This window comes from Leptonychotes weddellii, chromosome 8, assembly GCF_054177405.1.
Source record: "Leptonychotes weddellii isolate Sample4059 chromosome 8, ASM5417740v2, whole genome shotgun sequence".
NCBI classification, from domain to species: Eukaryota; Metazoa; Chordata; class Mammalia; order Carnivora; family Phocidae; genus Leptonychotes; species Leptonychotes weddellii.
This window is the reverse complement of record NC_138376.1, coordinates 40,989,866-41,012,337: the sequence shown is the minus strand read 5'-3', so window position 1 is coordinate 41,012,337 and position 22,472 is coordinate 40,989,866. Positions and strand designations below refer to the sequence as shown.

The 22,472-nt window shown below is 39.9% G+C and overlaps 1 protein-coding gene and 1 long non-coding RNA gene across 5 annotated transcripts in view; one reads left to right on the top strand and one right to left on the bottom strand.

The window, feature by feature from the left end:
* The window catches only part of LOC115937709 (uncharacterized), a 30,597-nt gene extending 25,355 nt beyond the window's left edge, over window positions 1–5,242 (bottom strand). The window contains exon 1 of the long non-coding RNA XR_004072953.2: window positions 4,876–5,242. This is a non-coding gene — a long non-coding RNA (uncharacterized LOC115937709). The remainder of the gene's footprint in view (window positions 1–4,875) is intronic.
* Window positions 1–22,472, top strand: part of KLHL31 (kelch like family member 31) — a 61,080-nt gene that overhangs the window by 30,355 nt on the left and 8,253 nt on the right. Inside the window, exons 1-2 of one of the 4 annotated variants that reach the window (XM_031020293.2) lie at window positions 5,269–5,363; window positions 12,127–12,192. The gene's annotated coding sequence lies outside the window, so the exon portion shown is untranslated. Of the gene's footprint in view, window positions 1–5,268; window positions 5,364–11,927; window positions 12,193–20,192; window positions 20,279–22,472 lie in introns of those variants that run through there. The other 3 variants (XM_081828428.1, XM_081828429.1, XM_081828427.1) reach the window with 3 other exon arrangements.

The following is a 22,472-nucleotide window of genomic DNA, read 5'->3' as shown; positions in this document are numbered from 1 at the left end:
TATTCTCAAGTGGTTGGACGGCTCGTTCATAATCATCCGGAGTCATGAGTATCCAGCGTAACAGTTCTGCAGCTGCCCCGGGGCTCCTATTTGCTATCACCTATCTATGTCTGTATGCTCCCAGAGGGAGGGCCCAGGCCTTCTTTTGCTTACTGTTGTGGCTCCAGTCCAATGCCTAGTTCAGTGCCTGTGTGTATGGAGCACCACCTAGCACACCTCCCACTCCAGCCACTACCCCAGCCCCCAGTTCTGTGCAAGCATTCACCTACGTGGTGCAGGTATAATCTGTTGGACCTCACTGGGCCCACAGCGCATAGCTCTCCCTTCCTGCCCTGGTGCTTCTCTGGCCCAAGGTGTGGAATCCTGGGAGAACCCACTTGACTCACAAGAATACACAAGCCAGAGGCCAGGGCATTAATGACTGTGGGGCCACTCTTGGTCCGTGGGGACAGTTACGAGATCCACTTCAGAAAGCTTCTCAAGAGGTCCAGGGGGTTGGGGCCTAGCAGCTCACAGTGCTAGCCAACTTTTTAATGCATCCTTGTGCTGCTGTCTTCCCCTCTGTCCTTTTTCAGTCTCCTGGCCTCTCACTCCTCCCTGGGATCACTTCCCAAATAAACCTCTTGTCTCAGGCTCTGCTTTCAGGGAAATCCAGGCTAAGACATGATGCAACAATTTGTTGTTGAAAGAATGAATGAATAATTTTTGAGCTTCCAATTTTCTCTGCCTTTCTTCTACTGCACTCTTAACCTAATAGTGGTGATGACAATGCTATTATTCTTTTGAGATGGCCCCAAAACATGAATCTCCATATTTTAGCTAACATTAAATTCTGAGTACAAAAGGAGACTTACTAATGAGACTGTCTTTAATAATGATAATTTAATGATAATAGTGGGAAATTTTGTTTTGTTCTCTTCAATTTCTCCTTCGCTAGGACTTAATTTTGACAGGAGGTAAAAATGAGACCATAACCATTGTATGGCTTGCTTTTGTAATGAATACGCTTATAACATATATTACATATATTACAGTCTTATGTAAAATGTGAACATCAAAGGAAGAAGTGCTTTCACTTTTTACGAAAATAAGGCTAAGCCCCCATTAATTACCTCCTTAATCTCCTTACCACCTCCCATTTTTATTGTTATTATGTTTTTTGCTATCATTGATTCTACATTAACATCGGTATTCCTTTATCAGGGTGGTCACACTGTCCTCTCCCAGTACTGTGGATTTAACTAAGTCTATTTATCCCCAAACTTAGTGATCAGTGTGCACACTCCATATGCATCCTGCTGCCTACTGATGGCAGGATTCTGGGATTCCAACTCAGTTTCATCACAGCCACAGTTTCTGTGTTCTGGAGCAAGTTGCTGTATCTTGTTTCCGACTGACTTTTCAGAAACAGTAGAAGACAACATAATAAAACTTAGAAATCCTTAAGAATCCCTATATGCATTTTCCAAGGGTAGTCCCAAGAAAATAGTTTCTATGGTCAAATATATATGAAGAAAGGTTGCATGTTTATCCGCCTGGTAGAGACCAATAATGCACAATAGTGTTTTAAAGGCTCTAAGTCCTTCACTAAAAAAAAAAAGTGGTAATTTATCTTTGCTAATAAATGAATAACTACCTGACTACTGAAATTTTTCTTTTATGTAACACCAATTTTTTTAAAGATTTTATTTATTCTTTGAGAGAGAGAGAGAGAATGAGCGTGAGTGGGGGGGAGGGGCAGAGGGAGAGGGAGAAGCAGACTTAACATTGAACAGGGAGCCCTTGAGGCCTGGCCCTTTCCCAGGACCCTGAGATCATGACCTAAGCCGAACAGCAGACACTTAACTGACGGAGCCATCCAGGCGCCCTGTAACACCAATTTTAACAACCCTTGGAATGAATGTTCTACAGAACATACTTTGGGTTTTACACAAATAAAAGTAACTAATTCTAGGCGAGCGGGAGGCAAGCAGATCTTCTTGGTGCAGTGGAGAATTCCCTGTCACTGTAAAAACGTAAACGGTTTGACAATTAGAAAATGGACCATGATATGAAGCTCTTCGTGGCAAACGGAATTGCCTACAGTGACTAGGTAGGTAGAAATGAGAAAACCAGCCGGGTTGGGTACCGGGCAACCCACATGTGGGCAATGGAACTGGCACTCCCAGGTGCAGTCACCACGGAGCATCAGCTACTCTCCCCATGTACATGCACGGGCCCAGTACTGCCAGATTGTATGATTGCTCATGAAACCGCCTTTCTATGGAAATTGTTCTATGGAACAATATATTGTTCTGTGAACACCCCTCTATTCAAAAATATTAGCTCAATAAAACAAAAAAATAAAAACACTGTAAAGGCCAAACAAAACACTTGGGCAGGCCAGATTTGGTCCATAGGACAATTGTCTTAAGTCCTCACAGTGATGTTCAGAAATGAGTGCCCTCACCCTCAATGATCTAAAACTGAGGATTTGGGAATTCCTGTGCCATGTTTTCAACAGTTGGCCTCCATCCCGATCAACTGGCCACCTCTTATTTTGCATGGCTTCTTGACTGCCTAGGAACCGACTTGATTGAAATATGTGACAAGAGAATGAAAATGCATTGAGTGAGAATGTGAAGGGACCTCCTATGGGGAAAGAATAAGGAATCTATATTGTCTGGGTTTCGATCATCTTATTCTTTCCAGCTATTTTCCACATAGCATGGAGTCATTGCATCGCCATCAAGCTTTCAGAAGATAATTTTAATAAATTCTTCTGTTCAGAAATAGCTTTTATAATTTAAAGCTGTTTTAAGACAACATATAATCGATCCCAACTTGCATAAACACAAGCCACTATGGTTTCAAGATTTTATGATTGCTGGTCTTCTTTAAAACGGGGGTGGGGACAGGAATGAAAATGACTGATGAAACTTGACCAAAACGACATCATATCTCTCCTTTCAGCTTCTTTAAATCTTGCATAATGATAGAGCTTTTGATCATGGTGAGGCAGAGAAGAAGCATTTTAACAGAAGAGCTGGGTGGGTGAAAAAGAAGAGCAGGGCAGAAGGAGTGCGTGGGGTTACCACTCATCTAGGGCACAGAGTGAAAGGCACTTTCCATCTTTTAATTACCTTTTGAAGGTAATTTGACAATGCAACTAATGAGAAACTAATCTTTGGCATCTTGTCTAATCTTGTTTAAATCTTGTTTAATTCCAGAGTTAGTGGGTCATTAATGCAAGCAAATGGGTCATTCCTAGAGTGACAGACTTTCTCGAGTGCTGACCAGATACCAGGCATCATACTGGGTATGGAGATTAAAAAAAAAAAAGACACCACAAGGACCTTGTCCCCCAAGATGTCCCAGGTCAGGGAGGAGAAAACCACATTATTACAATGTGGTAAGTGAGTGCCACGAGAGACAGCTATATCCATGGCGTCACAGGGACATGGAAGGAGTCACCTAACACAGCCTGGAGGTGGGTAGGAGATGGGAGGTGGACAGAGCAGGGAAGGAGTCTACAAGAAGAAGGTAATTGATAGGGAAACGCCATTCAACACTTGTTAATAAAGAAAGTTATATCATTTTAACTCAACATGGCCACGGGAACACTGTGGCCAGGAAGGCAAGTTCCTGAATAAGAGGCTTCTACATTTTAGATGGGTTGACTCTGTAATAGTGCCACACCAAATGAGTGTCAGTCCTCAGCTTTCATATGTAGATTGTTTTTATTATTCATTATCTAAAAGCAACCCTCAGTGACCGTACGCTTACAATCACTGGAGAAGCGGGCTGTGTGTGTTGAAAACTGTCAGACTTTTAGAAGTGCTTGCAATGCATATGTTTTCTCCTTTACAAGTGTGTCTTTATACCAAAACAGTACCTGCCACCTTTAAAATATAACAGAGCATGTGGCTTGTGAGTGTCCTCTTACGTCAAGAACCTCTTAACTATACTAAGCACAGTCCATGCACAATTGGCGTCCGCAGGTGCTGTTGAAATAGATTCACGAATTAGCTGCAGTTTCCATGAAAGTTTTTACTTCATTGACTGACCTCATGTTTCTTTTTAAAAGTAAGACTTTAATGGGACCTTTGAACACCTCTGTGCTGGTCTTACCTAGTCACTGTTGCCTGCTTAAAACCTATGTGTTTAAAACAGTGAACTAGACCCCTTTGTGTCACCTTGAAAAGATGATGCTTTATGTCCACTATCTGAAAATTCTTGGCATATGGACTCTCCTAGCTCTGGCCCTTCCATTTGTTTTAGAGAGTCACTAACAGCTCCTCTTTCAAAAATGACTACTCCCGTAATAAAGATGAGAAACTATTGGTTGTCCCCTGTGACCAATCCCTGAGCCAGTCCTTCTTATAAAGACAAATAGATTAATACGGGTGTGACCCTGATGTCAGCTGACATCTCCAAGCCTCTGACTCCAAGTTACTGCTCTGTTGAGCTGTCCCTCATAGTTCATCTCCATAGCTCTCCTGTCATATTTGTTCTGCACCAACCTGGGTGACTTCTCATTGATTTCCACTGAAAACACCCACCCAGAATAATTATATATAGCGGCCTTTACTGAAACTTTTGTGCCATAGAGAGCATCTACGGGGCAGAAATGCGAACTGCTGAACATGGATCGTTAGGCACCTTTGTTGGTACAGGTCCCTAGGCCACCCTGCCATCAGAAATGGCTCCATCCTCACTGGCTCCCCCCGCCCAGATGAGCGCTCCCATCTTGTAACTCCGCCCTTCTCCCTCAAGACTCCCGCCATCTCCGTGCTTCCCCGTTTTCCAGGCTGCCCTCTCTCCATCTCTGTCCCTCGGGTCCCCTCATTTCATTAGACAGAGGAGCTGAGCTCCTGAGCCTGTCAGCGGACTCACCGAGGAAAGAAATCTACGGCAAGGCTCCCGTGCAGCTCACAGACTCACCGCTGCACCGCCAACGAGGCCAGAAAAAGGACGCGAACAGATAAAGACTCCGCAGCCGGAGCCAGAGCGAAGAGCCCCGGACACCACGGCTGCCCGCACAGAACAGTAGAAGCCACCGCCGGCAGCCCCCAGACCTCGGGTACGGATGCAGAGGCCGCCACCGGCCCCGCGGCCCGTGCTGCTGCTGCTAACGGATGTTACCGATGCTGCTCACCGGGGCCACCTCCGGGCCAGAAGGCCGGAACAGCTTCCTCTCTGCCCTGCTTCTGTGCATCGCTAGCTCCCAATTTCTAATGCGGGGTGCAGGCAGCTGATCAGTCAAACCCATGACGTATGCCCATCCCTGCCGTAGGCCACAAGAAGCCAGACAAAAGCATCCGGCGTTTTCGCTTCTACGGTGGAGACAGACTGCTTCCCACCCAACCTCATACAGTGGGAAGGTAAATACACAACCATCCAAAAGGGGTTCAGATGTCCAGCAGCCGGAAGTAAAAAGTGTCCGTGGCACTTTCCATTGCCTATTTGTCTCCTGGTCTTTCTCTGGCCAACCAAAGAGTTACAATAGCCTTTGCCAAGGAAGGGCCACGTTCTCCATCCTTGCCTTCTAGAACACAGAAACTGTCAGCTTTGTTCTCTGAAACGTTCCTGTCTTGTGCCCGAAATGAAATTGCGTATTTCAGGCAACCTAAATTTTAGAAGCATCAAGGCAGGTGCTCACACCCTTCTCAGGCTGCTGTTTAAGATGATACATCATGATTTATTTTTTCAGGTTCCATTTAAAGAAAAATTTGTAGACAATTTCTGTCCCTAAAGTTCAGTTTTTATTTTGAATAGTTTCTAGTAAGTCCTGGGATTGTAACAGAAGGAGTAATTATAAGGACAAGAGATACTCTGTTGACTCCCAGAGGCTGTGTCTTCCTTCCAAGTTTTCTTTATACCTGCACTAACCATACACCTGCATTGTCCGTATACTCAGTGTCTAATACTAACTACTGGGCACTTGAAATAGGGCAAATCCAAATTTCAGCACTTGAAATGTAGCAAAAGTATAAAAGACAAACCAGATTTTAAAGACTTAGTACTTACTTAGAATATAAAATAGCTCATCATTTTATATCAATTGTCTGTTGAAACTATATTATAGATATATTGAGTTCAGTAAAATATATTATTAAAATTCATTTCACCTGTTCCCTTTTTCCATTTTCTAATGCAATTCCTAGAAAATTTGAAGTTACATTAGTGACTTATATAATGCTTATATTAACTGATTTGCACTCTGAAATACACTTATAATTTTTTTAAATTTCATTTTAATTCCAGTATAGTTAACATACAGTGTATTAGCTTCAGGTGTACAGTATAGTGATTCAGCAATTCCATATATTACTTAGTCTCATCATGGTAAGTGTATTCTTAATCCCCTTCACCTATTTCACCCATTCCCCCACCCAACTGATAATCATCTGTTTGTACTCCATAGTTAAGAGATTGGGTTTTTGTTTTTTTGTTGGGTTTGGTTTTTTGGGGTTTTTTTGGTTTGTCTCTTTGTTTTCCCCCTCTCATTTTTTTTTTTTTTTAATTTCTTAAATTCCACACATGAATGAAATCATTTGGTATTTTTCTTTCTCTTGACTGGTTTATTTCACTTAGCATTATTTTTTTTTTAAGATTTTATTTATTTATTTTGACAGAGAGAGAGAGACAGCGAGAGAGGGAACACAAGCGGGGGGAGTGGGAGAGGGAGAAGCAGGCTTCCCGCCAAGCAGGCAGCCCAATGTGGGGCTCGATCCCAGGACCCTGGGATCATGACCTGAGCCAAAGGCAGACGTTTAACGACTGAGCCACCCAGGCGCCCCTTTGCTTAGCATTATACTCTCTAGATCAATCCATGTTGTTTGCAAGGGGAAGGATTTCATTCTTTTTATGGCTGAATAATATTCCACTGTGTGTGTGTGTGTGTGTATAATTATATATATATATACACACCTATGCCACCTCTTCTTTATCCATTTATCTATCAATGCAAACTTGAGCTGCTTCCATAATTTGGTTATTATAGATAATGCTGCAATAAACATAGGGGTACATATATCCCTTTGAATTAGTGTTTTTGTATTCTTTAGGTAAATACTCAATAGTGACATTGCTGGATCATACGATTATTGTATTTTTAATTTTTTGAGGAACCTCCATACTGATTCCACAGTGGCTGCACCAGTTTGCACTCCCACCAACAGTGCACGAGGGTTCCTTTTTCTCCACATCTTTGCCAACACCTGTTGTTTCTTGTGTTTTTTATTTTAGCCACTCTGACAGGGATGAGGTGATATCTCAGTGTGGTTTTGATTTGCATTTCCCTGATGATGGGTGATGTTGAGCGTCTTTTCATGTGTCTTCCTTGAAGAAATGCCTGTTCATATCTTCTGCCCATTTTTAATGGGATTATTTGTTTTTTGGGTGTTGAGCTATATCAGTTCTTTATATATTTTGGATACTAACCCTTTATTGGATATATCATTTGCAAATATCTTCTCCCATTCAGTGCCTTTTAGCTTTGTTGTATGTTTCCTGTGCTGTGCAGAAGCTTTTAATTTTGATGTAGTCCCAATAGTTTATTTTTGCTTTTATCTTCCTTGCCTCAGGATACATACCTGGAAGTCGACATAGTCAATGTCAGATAAATTGCTGCCTGTGTTTCCTACTAAGATTTTTATGGTTTTAGGTCTCACATTTAGATCTTTAATCCATTGTGAGTTTATTTTTATGCTGTAAGAAAGTGGTCCAGTTCCATCGTTTTGCCATGTGGCTGTCCCATTTTCCCAACACCATTTGTTGAAGAGACTGCCTTTTTCCCATTGTATATTCTTGCCTCCTTTGTTGAAGAGTAATTGAGCATATAATCATGGGTTTCTTTCTGGGCTTTATATTCTGTTCTATTGATTTATGCATCTTATCCACAAAACATGAATCCTATCTGATAAAAATATTGTGAGGACTATGTTAGTTTGTAAGGAAAAGCACATGAAGTGTACTGTATCAGTTACCTATTGTTGCCTAAATTAGCAGCTTAAAACAATATACATTTATTGTCTCACAGTTTCAGTAGGTCAGAGATCCAAGCAGAGCTTAACTAGAGTCTCTCATTCATGAAATCAAAGTACTTCACAAAGTACTGCACAGTTTGATTAGTTGAGAAGCAAACCTCACAGAACAGCTTCATGTCAGCCAAGGCGACAAACACCATGTATGATATATTCGAACTGACAGATTTTGACATGTTCAAAATACAACATTAGTGCACATTGGGGATCCCTGATGCCAGAAAAAAGGGTGACAGGGGGGCAAAGCTAGTCCTTAGTAGTTTCACCCTCGTCAATTTTAACTGAAGCACTCTCTTGAGCTTTGGTCAACATACAACATTTGATCTCCATGCCAATGGCTTTGACCAGGGATGGCACATTGTGTTACCCACCTGTCTGTGCTTATCCAGGATGTTCACAAGGGTTGATGTCTCATCTGAAGGCTCAACTGAGGAAGGATCCACTTTGCAAGTTCACTCAGGGATGGTTGGCAGGATCCCACATCTTTGGGGAATGTTGGACTAAGGGCCTCATTTCCTAGATGGCTGTTCCTTGCCTGAGTATTTCGGGTATGACACTGGGCTTCATTAAAGCCAGCAAGGGAGAAAGTCTGCCCTTAAGGTGGAAGTCAGAATCTTTTGTAATCTAGTCATAGAAATCATATCCCCTCGATGTTAAGGTATTCTATGTTTAGAATTAAGTTGCTGAAAGTTAAGAGATTATTTAATGCTATGAATCCCAGGGGACAGAGATCATTTAGAGGTCATTTTAGACGCTACCTACCACAGGTACCTGGTACAGAATAAGTATGTGCTAGCTTTTGTCATTTATGGCACTTATAGTCCAATGAGGGGTTGTTGAACTGTGAAGTGGAAGGGGAAATAGACAGCATCCTGGGAGCAAGTACAATGACCTTAAGGCAGGAGAGAGATGGGGTATATTTGAGGCATTGAAGAGGGCTGGTTTTGCTAGAGTATGAAGATACCATAGAGGAAATCAGGGATCAGGTGGCTGAAAGACACTGTAAGCCAGAAAAGGATCTGGGACTCTATCCTGAGGAAATGGAAAGCTATTGAACTTTCTGCAGGGAAGTTACATGATGAAATTTGAAAATATCACTCTGGCTACATTGCATGAAAGATGGATTAGAGAGAAGCAAGAGTGGACATAGGAAGGCCATTTCGGGGGATTTCACAATGGTCCAGGTGAGAGGTAGTAATAGCTGGGACCAGAATGGTAGCAGGAGGTAAAATATTACAGATTTATAATAACAGGACATGGTGAATAATGAGATGAGGAGACAGAGGTGCAGGGTGGAGAGGATGAGGCAAATGATGATACCAAGTCCACCCTTTAAGGAACTAGATGAGTAATGGCTTATATACTACCAAAGGGAATATTGTAGAAAGAGCATACTTTGAGGGAAAAGATGACTTGAGTCTTGGCAATAATGAATTTTAAGGACCCTGTAGAATATCTAGGATGTATGAGCTCATTTGCCAAATGCAGCTTTGAGAAGTGAAGAGAGTCTAGGATGGCTCTCAAGTCCTTTAACCTGCAAGAGTTGCATAGAAGATCTTTTTCTAGAAAAGGAGAATGAGAAGAAATGACCAGAGCAACTGGAGAAAAGTGAAAACCAATAGGAAAAGAGAATTTGTAGTCAAAGTGATTGGTCAACTGTGTGAAGTAATTCAGAAAGGTCAGGCACTGGCAAATGTCCAAAAAAACGAGGTGACTCAGGGTTATTTATGACTTTGGCACAAGCACTTCCGTAGAAGGGCAAACAGGGGAGCTTAGTTGGATTGATTTGAGGAGAAAATGGGAAGCAACATGATAGAGGCTACAGATAATAAATATGCACAATACATCTGAAAAGTTTGCCTTTGAAGAAGTGGAGAGAAATATGGCCTCATCTGGAGGAGAAGATGGACTAAATTAAAAGCTTTGTTTTGTTGCATTTGTTTTAAATAGAAGAGTTTGCGTGCCATTAAACAGAGGTAGAAATTGGCTAGCAGAGACAGGGTTGGGTGGGAGGGTTAGAGGAGAGTAAGATGAACTGATACAGCAAGGTTCCTGAACAGGTGGTTATATCTGTAACCCAAAGTACCAGTGCAGGGGCTGGGTTTAGAAGGAGGGCTGTTCCATTTTAACAAGGCAAAGGAATAAAGGTTTTAGACTTCTTCCTGTTGGATTTGTAGATTTGGTATTAGAACATTGAATGTGTTCTGATAGAATGGCTTTTATTGCCTTTTTAAGAAATCCTTTCCCTTCAGGTGTTAGGTAGCCAAAGCATTCTAAATCCTTGCTACTCCAAGTGTGGTCTGTAGACCAGCAATATCAGCACTACCTCTGAGCTTGTTAGAAAAACAGAATCTCAGGCCCCACCCCAGACCTACCTTATCAAAACTGATTTTTAACAAGGTTCCCAGGTAATTTCTGTTTACTTCTTGAAGGGCCTTTCCATAATCATATAATCATTATCATAAATACTGATCTAAAGCTGATTTTTATCATACTACTAAGAAGAGAGTTGAATGCCTTGGTCCTTGACTGGAATCAAGGAGGCAGAAACATGAAGGATCACTTGGGAGTGGTCCTCTGTTAGCTTTGTGTAAACCATACAATAAAGAACTTCTTTAACTTCTGACACATTTGAAGCTGGAGATCTATGGGTGAAAACAAAGAATTTTTTTTAAAAAATCAAAATAGTTTTCCCTGCTAAAAAGCTGAATGGAATTTAAGCCTAAGTAGTAACTAAGGTGCTAACCAGCGAGCTGAGAGGTGTGGGAGGACTAGAAGCCAAACATATGGAATCATAGAGTCTTAGAGTTGGAAAGATATCGGGGATGATCCAATGCAAGTGCCCAGCCAGAACGAGAGTCCCTACATCACCCAGTCGTGTGGCTTCTTTTATCTCCCCTCTTCCACTCATAAGGAACTGGCTCCTTTTTCATCATTAGGACCCATTTTCATCATTAGAAACCAGTTGCTATCAGAGTTTTCTTTCCTTATTTTTAATATTGCCCTGGAATTTCCACCCATCGGGCCCAATTTTGGCCATGATAGGCTATAAGAATGTTCACTGAATCCCCTTGTTGCACAACAACCCCCAATACACTTGCCACAGGAGTTTCATCATCCTAAGTCCTCTCTTGGTATTTTCTTCAGATAGTCCCAATATTCACAGCTTCTGAAGTTCTCTTTATTCCAACCACCTCCTTCAGGATGCAGAATAACTTCGCAGTGTGCCAATGGGCAAAGCGATGCCTAACGTATCATCCGACTAATAGTTACAACATTAATTTTCCATGATCTATTTTTCCATTATTGCAGTCTAATATCACTTTTAACTCTTAGCAGCCATTTCACACCCTTGGCATCTATTAAAAACTTGTGGCCAGTTGTAATCCTTTAATTTTTTTGTTTGTTTTCACATGGAGTGTTGCCAAAGTAGATATTTCTACACCTGCGTGTGTGCTAGAGTGTGTGTTAGCCTCAGATCTCTCTGTGGATCACTGGAGAGTCAAGGACTGGTCGCAAACCTGAGTCTGTGAAACTATACCATGACCCTAATCATGTTGATGCCACATGTGAGATATCAAAGAAAGCACCTTGTCCTCCTAAACACGTGCTCCTCTTCTAAAGAACAGCCTATTTATAAACTCGATCTTTTTAGAGGACCTGAGGTGACCAGGCGATTTACCTTTCTAGAAACTCATTTTTTATTCACAAACTTCCCTTCTTCTTACCAAGTATGTACCCTGAAATCCCTGCTTCCAACAATTCAATTCCCACCTAATTAATTTTCTTTTCCTCCCACCCAGGGTGACTGACTCTTTTTTTTTTTTTAAACAACTGAGCAGGCCAAGAAACCCAACCCCACTCCACCAACCAGAGCCCCGCCTCTGCCCCAGGAGGCCTGGAGTTGAAGGCCAAAGAGGGAGAGGGGACTGCAGCGCCCACTCTGTGGCAGGCTGGCTGGGGGAGTGTGGGCTCTGCTGCCTCATCCAGTTGGGACCGCCCAGGGTCGCTCCAGAAATTGCTGCTGCTGGGACTCATCAGGTGGCTGCTGGTGGCTCCCCACCACATTTTCCTTCTCCCTCTCCCTCTCTCTCCACAGATTGCTTCCCAAGAGGAGCCTGCTGCTGAAAACTCATCATCACACGTCTAGACGCCACACAGGAGGGTAAGGAGTTGGGGCCATGATCTCCAATCCCTGTCTTCTAGAATTGAGGGTGCATATGGGTGTGTGGGTGGGAGAGGGTGGAGGTGTCCGCAAGCTCGTGGTGGTGGAGCTATGTCACTGACAGGCAGTCTACAGCCGGGCCACGTTGCTCATGTTCTGGATCTGAAATTGGGAGCCAGCACACATTCTCTCGAAATGTAAGGAATGCCAGAGATCAGGAGAATGTCGTAGTAATAGAAATGCATGAGAGGGATGCCTTTAGAAAGTAAAATTACTTGTCATGTCCATTAAGTTTCCATCTCTAAAGCCTAATGCATGTTTTTCTTCCTTCATTTTATAGAGAAAGGAGGGACAAAGTAAAATTTGCAGGTTTTGTTCACAAAGTTTGGAATTCCATCTTCATTTTTATAGGAACCATGTAAACATTTAGTACGTGATAATGTTTAGATGAAATACAATCAGTTTCAACTCAATTGGTAGCACAAAAATCAGAGAACGCCTCGAATTCCCAGAAATGTTCCTATTGGCAAAATAGAAACTCCCCCTATAAAAAGAACACGTGTTTTACTTAACCATAAAATGAGTTTTTGTTCTCGATGTGCACCCATGCTATCCTGACCTCTGTTTTATGTTAGAAGTGAAACGGTGAAGTGGGAAACCCCCCTTAAGTTGGACTTAACTTAAAATGGCAAGCAGCAGAAGCTGGAGTGTTTCTATTCCCGGAGTCAGTGCTGATGAGCTGGGACAGATGCAGCGACAGGAATGTGACAGGACAGGGGGAAGGCGCAGCTGATTTGCCCCTTTGGCAAGGACACATTCTGGGATCCCAGCTCATTCTGGCATGAGAATGATAGTGACACTTGAGCACACATGGCTTTTCAGCTTGCCCTGTGGAGAGGCTCTCCCAGGAGGCAAGGGGAGAAGGCGGCAGAAAAGAGAATGTTCTTAAATATAAAGTGGCAATTCTTTTCTATAATCAGTTGTAGGAGATTTTCATCTGAGAGCTGTGTCAGGCCAAGAGGAGCTTCTCTCTAGGGTAATTCTTTCACAGGGACTTGCCTGATCCTCAAAGAGAGTAGAATTACGTCACCATTTCTTGTCTGCACCGTCTTCAGCCCAGTGGTCCTGGGTTTATTTTGGGTCAGGGGTCTTTTTCAGAACCTCGTGTAAACTCTAGGCCCACTCCACAGAAGAAGACACATAAACACACATGCATAACATGTTTCATAATATTCTAGAAATTTCCATGGAATTCATGGACTCACTTAAAACCCAAGCAGGGTAGCTAGATAAAATACGGAACACCCAGACTACATTTGAATTTCAGATAAACCACAAACCAATTTTTTGTATAAGTATGTCCCAAAATACTGCAGGAGATATACTTACTCTAAAATATGACTCATGGTTGATCTGAAATTCCAATTTAACTGGACATCTTGTATTTTTATTGGCTAACTCTGGCAACCCAGACCCCGCTGCATGCCTCCCAGGTGAAGAATCCTGTCCCAGTTGGTGTATCTGTATCTGATAGAGTTGATCCTAGGATTCTGAAAAACCATATTGAGGGGAGAAAAGATTTAGGACCAGACTTTGACAATTCTGGCAGCAAAAGCCAGCTGTTTATTCTTAACACTGTGTCAAGTTTTAGAACTGAAAGGTACACATATCCTCATCTGACAGATGTTTAAACTGAATTTCTAATTCATTGATGTTTTGCCATAGGTCTATTAGATGGTTAAAGCAAAAAGAACACTAAAACCCAATTTCCAGTTCTGTGACAACCAAAGAGACATGAATCTGAAAAATTACATTTCCAACCACCCCCCAACACATAAACATACAAAAGACTAGGAAGAGAAAGAGCTATTTTCCTGAAATTTCAACAAAACCCAAACCAAAAATTTTAGCACTGGATCCTTGTGTCCTGTATCCAGTCTTGGTGAATGGAATTACAGTTAACTTTGTGCATAGTTTCTGTATACTTTATAGATAAAAGCCAGACATAAGCCTCTAGCTAAGTTGAACCATATGGAATTAATGTTTGTTTTTAAACAAAAATTGATAATTTCATATTCAACCCAACACTTAAAAGGAAGTGCTTGTGCTCTGATCAACAAATTCATGCAGTATCTCCTATTTTTGGCTTACCCAAAAGTTTTCTATCTTTACTACCCATAACAGGATTAAGAAATCCACAGGTTCTGTTCATCCTCAGATTTGTTTTACATTCAAAAAGGCAATTCTCTTATTTCAGTGTTTGGAGTTACAAAGAACCATTTCATGTTCTCTATATACAAATTTTTATTTGACAACCTCAGGTCTGTGTCACTCAGTCTCTGTCTTCTCATGCTGGAAAGAGCTAACTTTTTAACCTGCCACAGATTTTAACCTACCCTGGCTTTAAGGGAGGTGATTATGGGGATCAGGACTCAATCTGGGTTTGAGTCTTTGCTCCACTATGTATTGCACACTTGTGTGACCCTGGATATGTTTTTAAACTCTCTCTGAATCTTAATCTCTTCATTTGTAAAATGAACATAATATAACCATCTTTTCAGATTTCAGTGATGCTTAAATTAGAAAAAATAAATAAAGTCATGTAAAGTACTTAACCCAGGGCTCAGCACACACAGTAAGTTCTCAATTAATAAATTAATATAATTATTATTTTAATTAGAAATGGAGGTATCAAATCAAATTAGAAATGGAGAATCAAGCCTGTTGTGCTTTAAGAAAAACAGAGAAACAGTCTTGAAACTCTTCCGGCCATGGGCACCTCAGCAAGGCTGTGTGCTCCTCACCATGCAGACCATGACCCCAGTCAAAGCCCTGCCCAGGGAATGGTATCCATGGTGATTGCCCTGCTACCAAGCCTGGAGAATCCCTGAGCAGCTGGCCACAAGGCACTCACTCAGTTTAAAAAAAAGAAAAAGAAAAAAGCTTTAAAAAAATAATAACTAAAACCCTCATCCAACTCTGAATATATAATTGAATCAATAGGAATGGGATGCTTTCAAAATTTATTACTTAATGTCTAGGTTATATCCTAGATTTGTCCAGCCTCAGAGGGGTGACTGATCCTCAGGCTTCTCTGAGGGGTCTGTGGTGTCCTGATTGGAGGAACAGGGCACAGACTAAGAACACCTGGGCAGGTGGATATACAGTCTCACCTCCAAGGTGCACACCTAGGAAAAGGATGTAGTGGCAGCTCTAGTAAAGAAAGATTGAATTTGCGAGCATCTCTGGGAAAATATGGCCACTAGGAAGTGGAATGTAGGCTCTGATTTCAGTGGTCTCTTAAACGGTCTCCTGTTTCTCTCCCTCCTCCTCCCCTAGAGCCAAAGAAGCCAGTTACCTCTACAAACTGATTTTGAGGGCTCTAAAATCCCTCTCTTATTTTAAAAATGTATATATTAAAATATTATTTAAAGTGTTAGTAGGAGCACCTGGCTGGCTCAGTAGGTAGAGCATGTGACTCTTGATCTCAGGGTTGTGGGTTCAAGCCCCACATTGAGCGTAAAAATTACTGTAAAATACAATCTTTTAAAAAATTAATAATATTAAAATCAAATTAATTGAATTAATTGATATTATTTAAAATAGCATTTAAAGAATAAAATGATATATCCATAATAAACAGCTAACCCTTGAACAACACGGGGGTTCAGGGCGCCAACCTCCTACATAATCAAAAATCTGCACATAACTTTTGACTCCCCCAAAACTGAACTACTGCCATACACAATTTACTGGGGAGACAAACTCTTTATGCAGAGATGATTAGGGTCCCACAGCATGTTAAGAGAATATTTGCAACACTTGAGCTCACTGCAATAGCAACAGGAGGTGGCTACAAAATTCTTATGTAGTATAGTATGGACTACAGTTACTTTTATGCAGTTATGACTTCATACTGTATCTTTACATTTGTTCACATTTCTCTCAACTATAAATGGTGCCATGCATGGTCTGTAAGTGTTTGTATGCCTAAGTTTTGATAAAATCTAACTTTTTATAATAGATTTGTGTATATCTTATGGTAGTAAATGATAAAATAGACTAGTATCTAGGTACATTTTATGCATTCATGACAGACCAAACTTTTTCTTAATTTTTCAGTATTTCTAGACTACATAGTTCATCTGTGTTTTCAAATTATTGCAAATCTCCCAAAAAATCTCCAATATACTTATTGTGGACCCACGCAATTCAAACTTGTGCTGTTCAAGAGTCAACTATATATATATATATATATATATATATATATATATATATAAAGGAAATAAAAAGTGGCAACAGGAAATAAGAGAAGGAAGGCCTGGAAGAACTACTGATTTCACTAGGGCCTCAGATTGTCTTCTCCCTTCCTGGAGATTTCTTAATCCTTCTTGATCATAAAGGAATTTATTGAGTTCAAGCCCTTCCCAGCATCTAATATCCTTTATGTATTGGCCTAATAGGCCCGCCCACTGTCTCCCTCATGACTCAGCTATCTGAGTCTGCCATACCGTGCTGAGTCATGGCTCCCTGCTTCAGCATGAGGCATTTCCTCTACTTCTAATGACCTTCTCCCTCCAATACCCACTCCTCTTAAAAATCCTTTGTTTGGTACCAGGACCAGCAAGACTCCTATTATCTTCAAACCTTCCCCTCCTAACACCACTTCATCTAAATGATCAGAGAACATGCTCTGTATGACTTCAGTGCTTTTAAATTTTTGGAGACATGTTTTGTGGTCCAGCATAGGGTCTATCTTGGTATACCATGTACACTTGAGGAGAATTTTTATCCTGCATTTGTTGGGTGTAATGTTCTAGAAATATCAATTAAGTCAGGGTGATTAATAATGTTGTTCGATAATCTATACCTTTACTGATGTTTTTTGTCTGAGAGACCGTTACTAACATTTTCAAATATAATTGAGGAATTGCCTATTTCTCCCTTTAATCCAGTCACATTGTTTTGCTTCACATAACTTTGAAGGTCTGTTATTTGCACATATACATTTATATTCGTTATATCCCATGATGATTTGAACTTCTAATCATTATGAAATTCCCTCTTCATCACTGGTAATTGTTTTTTTCTTGAAGTGTATTTCACCTGGATATTAACATATCCGCTCCAGTCTTCTTACGTCTACTATTTCCATGGTAAATCTTTTTGTACGCACTTATTTTTTACCTATCTGTGTCTTTATATTTATATAAAGAATCTCTTGTAGACAGCATATATTTGGGTCTTGCCTTTCTTATCCATCCTGAAAACCTGTGTCTTTTAATTACAATGTTTAATACAATAAGTAATACAATTGGATTTAGGTGTACCATTAAATTATTTGGAGGGGTTTTTTTTTTTTTTTTTGGTCTCCTCTAATTTTTGTCCCTCTGTTCCAACTTTGCTGCCCTCTTTTGAATTCCATTTAAATTTACCTATTGGTTTCTCAGCTATACTTTGCATTCTTTAAGTGGTTGTTTTAGGGCTCTACTGTCCATTACCAGTCATCAGTCAGATGTGGCTATTGAACACCTAAAGTGTAGCTGGTCCAAAATGAGCTGTGCTCATTTAATATAAATACACTTTGTGTTTTGAAGACTTAGGATTAAAAAAATGTAAAATATCACATTAATAATTTTATACCAATTACATATAGACATTATAATATTCTGTAGATATTAGGTTGAATAAACTATATTATTAAAATTAATTTCACCTGTTTCTTTTTAACATTTTAATGTCATACTACTGGAAATTTTTTAATTGCATATGTGACTCATGTTATATTTCTATTGGCCAGCACTAATCTAGAGATTACAATATGCAAAGTTAAACTCTCACAGCTACAAAAGTTAGTATTTACCACTTTACATAAAATACAGAAACCTTGTAATTGTATAGATTCACTTACCATCACCCCATCCTTTATGCTGTAATTGTCATATGTGCTACATCTAGAAATGTTAGAAACCCCACAAGACAATGTTATCAGTTTTGCTTTGAAGAGTTATATGCATTTTAAAGAAGTTCAGAGGGGAAAAAAAGTCTTTTATATGCATCCAGATATTTATTATTTCTGATGCTCTTCATTCCTTCCTGAAGCTTTAAGTTTCCATTGAGTTTTCCCTTTTGGGATCTCTCTTTTCCAAAATTCCCAGCTCACTTTCCAGAGGATGTGGTTGCCACAAACTCTATCCTCTGCTTCTTCAATGCAGCGATACTTCCTGTTGGAGTTGTAGCTGCCCTGTAAAGTACCAATTGCAGTCTGCTCTTAGGTGAAAAACCACCAAAAAGCCCCCAAAAAAACAAAAAACAAAACCCACCAAAAAACACCCCAAAATCTTGCAAGCGTAGGGGGACTCATCCTATGCTATTTCTTTTTTCCAACTCTTGACTCCTCTACAAAATCATCCTGCTTTTTACACTCCCTATAGACCCTTGGTAGTTTCCCCCTACCTCTCCCCCTACCCCCTCTAATCCATGCGCACCCCCTCACTCCCTAGAGCTCCTTCCTAAACTTAAGTGGTCTTTCAGAGGCTGGGGTCTTCCCAACAATACTATATGATATTCCTAAAGGCAGAGTGAGCTAGTCAGCAATTTATCAAACTTAATTAAGGATACCTGAGGATACCTCAATTAAGTCTGATATAGGAGAATAACAATGTAGAAAAAGAAGATTTGAAACTGGAAATCATATATTAGTGCTCCTACAGTTCACCTTTGGATTCTTTTGGAATTCCCTGCTGGTCCTTTGTCTCCTTAGCCCCATCATATTGCTGTGTTCTCGAGGCCAGATTCTCTCTTTTCTCCAGAAACCTCAGAATTACACCCTGTCCCAAGGACAAGAATGATTTGGTACAGTATACCAGTTGTTAAAATAGAGATCCTTCTGTACAGAGTTGGTAAGTGGGCAAATAAACAGCCAAGTAGTTGCTGCCCTGACCTCCCCCTGAATCCCTCCCACCCCTCCATCCTTCTCTGAGAAGCCCCTGGGCCCCACTATTATCCAGCAACTAAAAACTTACACAGAGTCCTCCAGGGAATCCTCTGGAACCCAGCTCCAGAACCTATGAATCCATACCGTTTAGTAGGTGCCCCGTTTTGTCAGTTGTTGAATATTTAAATACCACCCTGTGTGCTGCCAATGAAAACAGGAGTTGCCGCTTATCCACAGGGGAGACATTCCATGCCCCCCGGGGGGTGCCTAAAACTGCAAACAGTACTGAAGCTTAGATATACTATGTTTTTTCCTATACATATATACCTGTGATAAAGTTTATTTTATAAATTAGACACAGTAAGAGATTAACAACAGTAACTAATAATAAGATAGGACAATTATAACAACATACTGTAATCAAAGGTGAACGTGGTCTCTCTCTCAAAATATCTTATGGTACTGTACTTACCCTTCTTGTGGGGATGTGAGATGATAAAATGCCTGCATGATAAGATGAAGTGAGGGGAATGATGTAGGCATTGTGACCATTGACCTTCTGATGATATGTCAGGAGGATCATTGATTGCTTCCTGACCACAGTTGACCATGGGTAACTGAAACTGAAGAAAGCGAAACCACAGATAAAAAGGGGACTACTGTAATCATTTAATGATAGATAAACAGAATATTTACCATTTCAGTCTAAAACATCCATGTTACTCCTCAAGTTCAGAATTTCCTTCAAAATAATGAGTGGTTATGAGCCCTACATCTACATAAGTAGAAACTTCTCCAAAGGGGTTCTTCTAGGAAAATAGACAAGACTTTTCCCAAAGACACATTGGTGCTTCTACTCCAGATGGTAGAAACTGATGCTTAAAAAAAATATATTCTGCTGTGCTTGCTAGTTACTTGTTACCATTTTGTACTTATCATGTCTTGTCTGTCTCCCATAACTTACATATTGTATGGCTCCATCATTTCCAGCACAGTGCTGCCTACACAGCAGGAGGTGTCTGATAACTGCTTGCTGAACAAAATTTTTTAAAATTTTCCCCAGAAAAATCCATCACGGGGACACTTACCACCTAAGTCAAATGCATTTGAAGACTAAACTGATGGTGGGTTGAAAATCTATTTCATAAGGTAAGGTTGCATCTGGCATTGCTTGCAAGAAAGAATGAGGAAGGACAAATGTGCTGCAGTCTGTAAACCAAATATAAATATGAATATGACAATTTGAGCTTAATGAGGAAGACAAAAGCCCTGGCAAAGAGATAGATCTCTGTTTCCTACCTACTTGCTATGCTTCTTCCATGTGGAAAGGAATAAGGACAAACACAATAGAAAGGTTATGAAATTTTTAAACATACATTCCAGTAATTAAATTGAAGGGCCTTTCAAGGGAGATCAAAGCCAAGTTTTACCCTTCAGGATGAACTCAACAGTGTGACTTAAAAGAGACACATACATACACACACCCTTCAATAAACTATGAAACACCTAATACCTAAGTGTCCATCAGTAGGAAAAGAATAGCATAAGTTCTATATATCTTTAGTATGGGATACTATGCAACTATTAGAGAGAATAGTGTAAATTTATATGTGTCCTGATATGGAAGGAGGTACATTGTTACTGCTAGGTGAAAAAAGCAAACTGCTGAATAATAAAGCATAAACATGCTTTGATGTAAGTTCTCATAGAGTGGTATGCTGAAGCTGACTTGTACTGGCTCATGAGAACCAATTGTTACACCTTCAGGAATTTGACAAGCTGGTTGTTAAGCAGTAGAGAGCTTAAAATCAACTACAATAAGTGTATTTGCCCAAAGAAATCCATACCTTACAAATAAGGGCTCCCCCACTCTTAGAGAGCTGATTTATCAGCACACCACTGCTCAAAAATGTGCAGATACGAGTTTGTATAAGCATATCAAATTATCTGGAATAATATATACCAAACTGTGAATTGTTGAATTTACACATACTGATTTTATAATCTTAAAAATGAAAAAAAAAAAAAAAACAAGCGTAATCTCACAAAAAAGTGAATGCTACCATGCTGTAAGTAAAATCCATTGAAAAAGTCCAAGTATTACATTTTCTGATGACTATGCTCAATATTTTGAAAAATTCTAAAACAATTTAATCAATGATATTTTAAGGGCTATGCATGTATTTGCTAAACTTAATATATTTCAAGTCTGTTTAATACTAAAGCTGCTCAGAGCTACCTTAAAGGTTCAGACCACTTCATACAGGTTTAAAAACTGGTTCAAATATTGGGGTGCCTGGGTGGCTCAGTTGGTTAAGCATCCAACTCTTGGTTTTGGCTCAGGTCATGATCTCAGGGTCATGAGATTGAGCCTATGTTGGGCTCCACGCTGGGCATGGAGTCTGCTTAAGATTCTCTCTCTCACCCTCCCTTTGCCCCTCCTCTGCTCACTCACACTCTCTCGCTCTCAAAACAAACAAATAAATAAAAAACTGGTTCAAATATTTATAACATTGATAGTGAAAAATGGTTATTATCCATATAAATATATCTTTATGAGGATATATCTCTATGAGCACATTCCTAGATTTAGATTTAATGTCAAAGCAAAGACTGTATCAATTATACTCCCATCAATAATGTATGGAGAGTACCACAGCAATATCTGATATTGTGAATGTTAAAAAATATTTTAACCATCTGATACGCAGAATGTGTCCACAAAAAAATAAAAAAGATCTCTGTATTTCAGTTGACAGTTCCCTGATTATAATTAGTTTAGCTTTAAAAAAAGTATTTATCAACTATTTCTATTTTATTTTCTGTGAACAACCTAGTTACCTAGTCACAGTCTTTGATAATTTTTAATTGGATTACCTTTTCCTTATTAATTAATTATTGGAGCTCTATAAACATGTCAATTAACCTTTTATCTGTCAAGAATGTTACAAACATCTTTCACTATCAATTGCTTGTCTTTTAAATAGTTGATGTTGTTTTATAGAAGTTTTGGGGGTTTTTTTTGTTTTCTTGTCTTTTTGTTTTTTTGTATTCAGATACTTCAGTCTTTTCCCCTATGGCTTCTGGATTTTGGGTTATGCTTAAGAGGGCCTTTCCTACCCTAAAATTAAGACAAACAAACAAAAAACCTACTTTGTTCTAGTTCTTTTGTGTGTGTGTATGTGTGTGTGTGAGTGTGATTTAGAGATTTCATCCATCTGGAAGTTATTTTAGTGACTATGTAGAGTGGAAATCAGTTGAACAAATGTATTGCTACAAGTCCGTACCTATTGACTTTTAAATTCCACAGTTATTCTGATATATATACATTTTACATGGATTC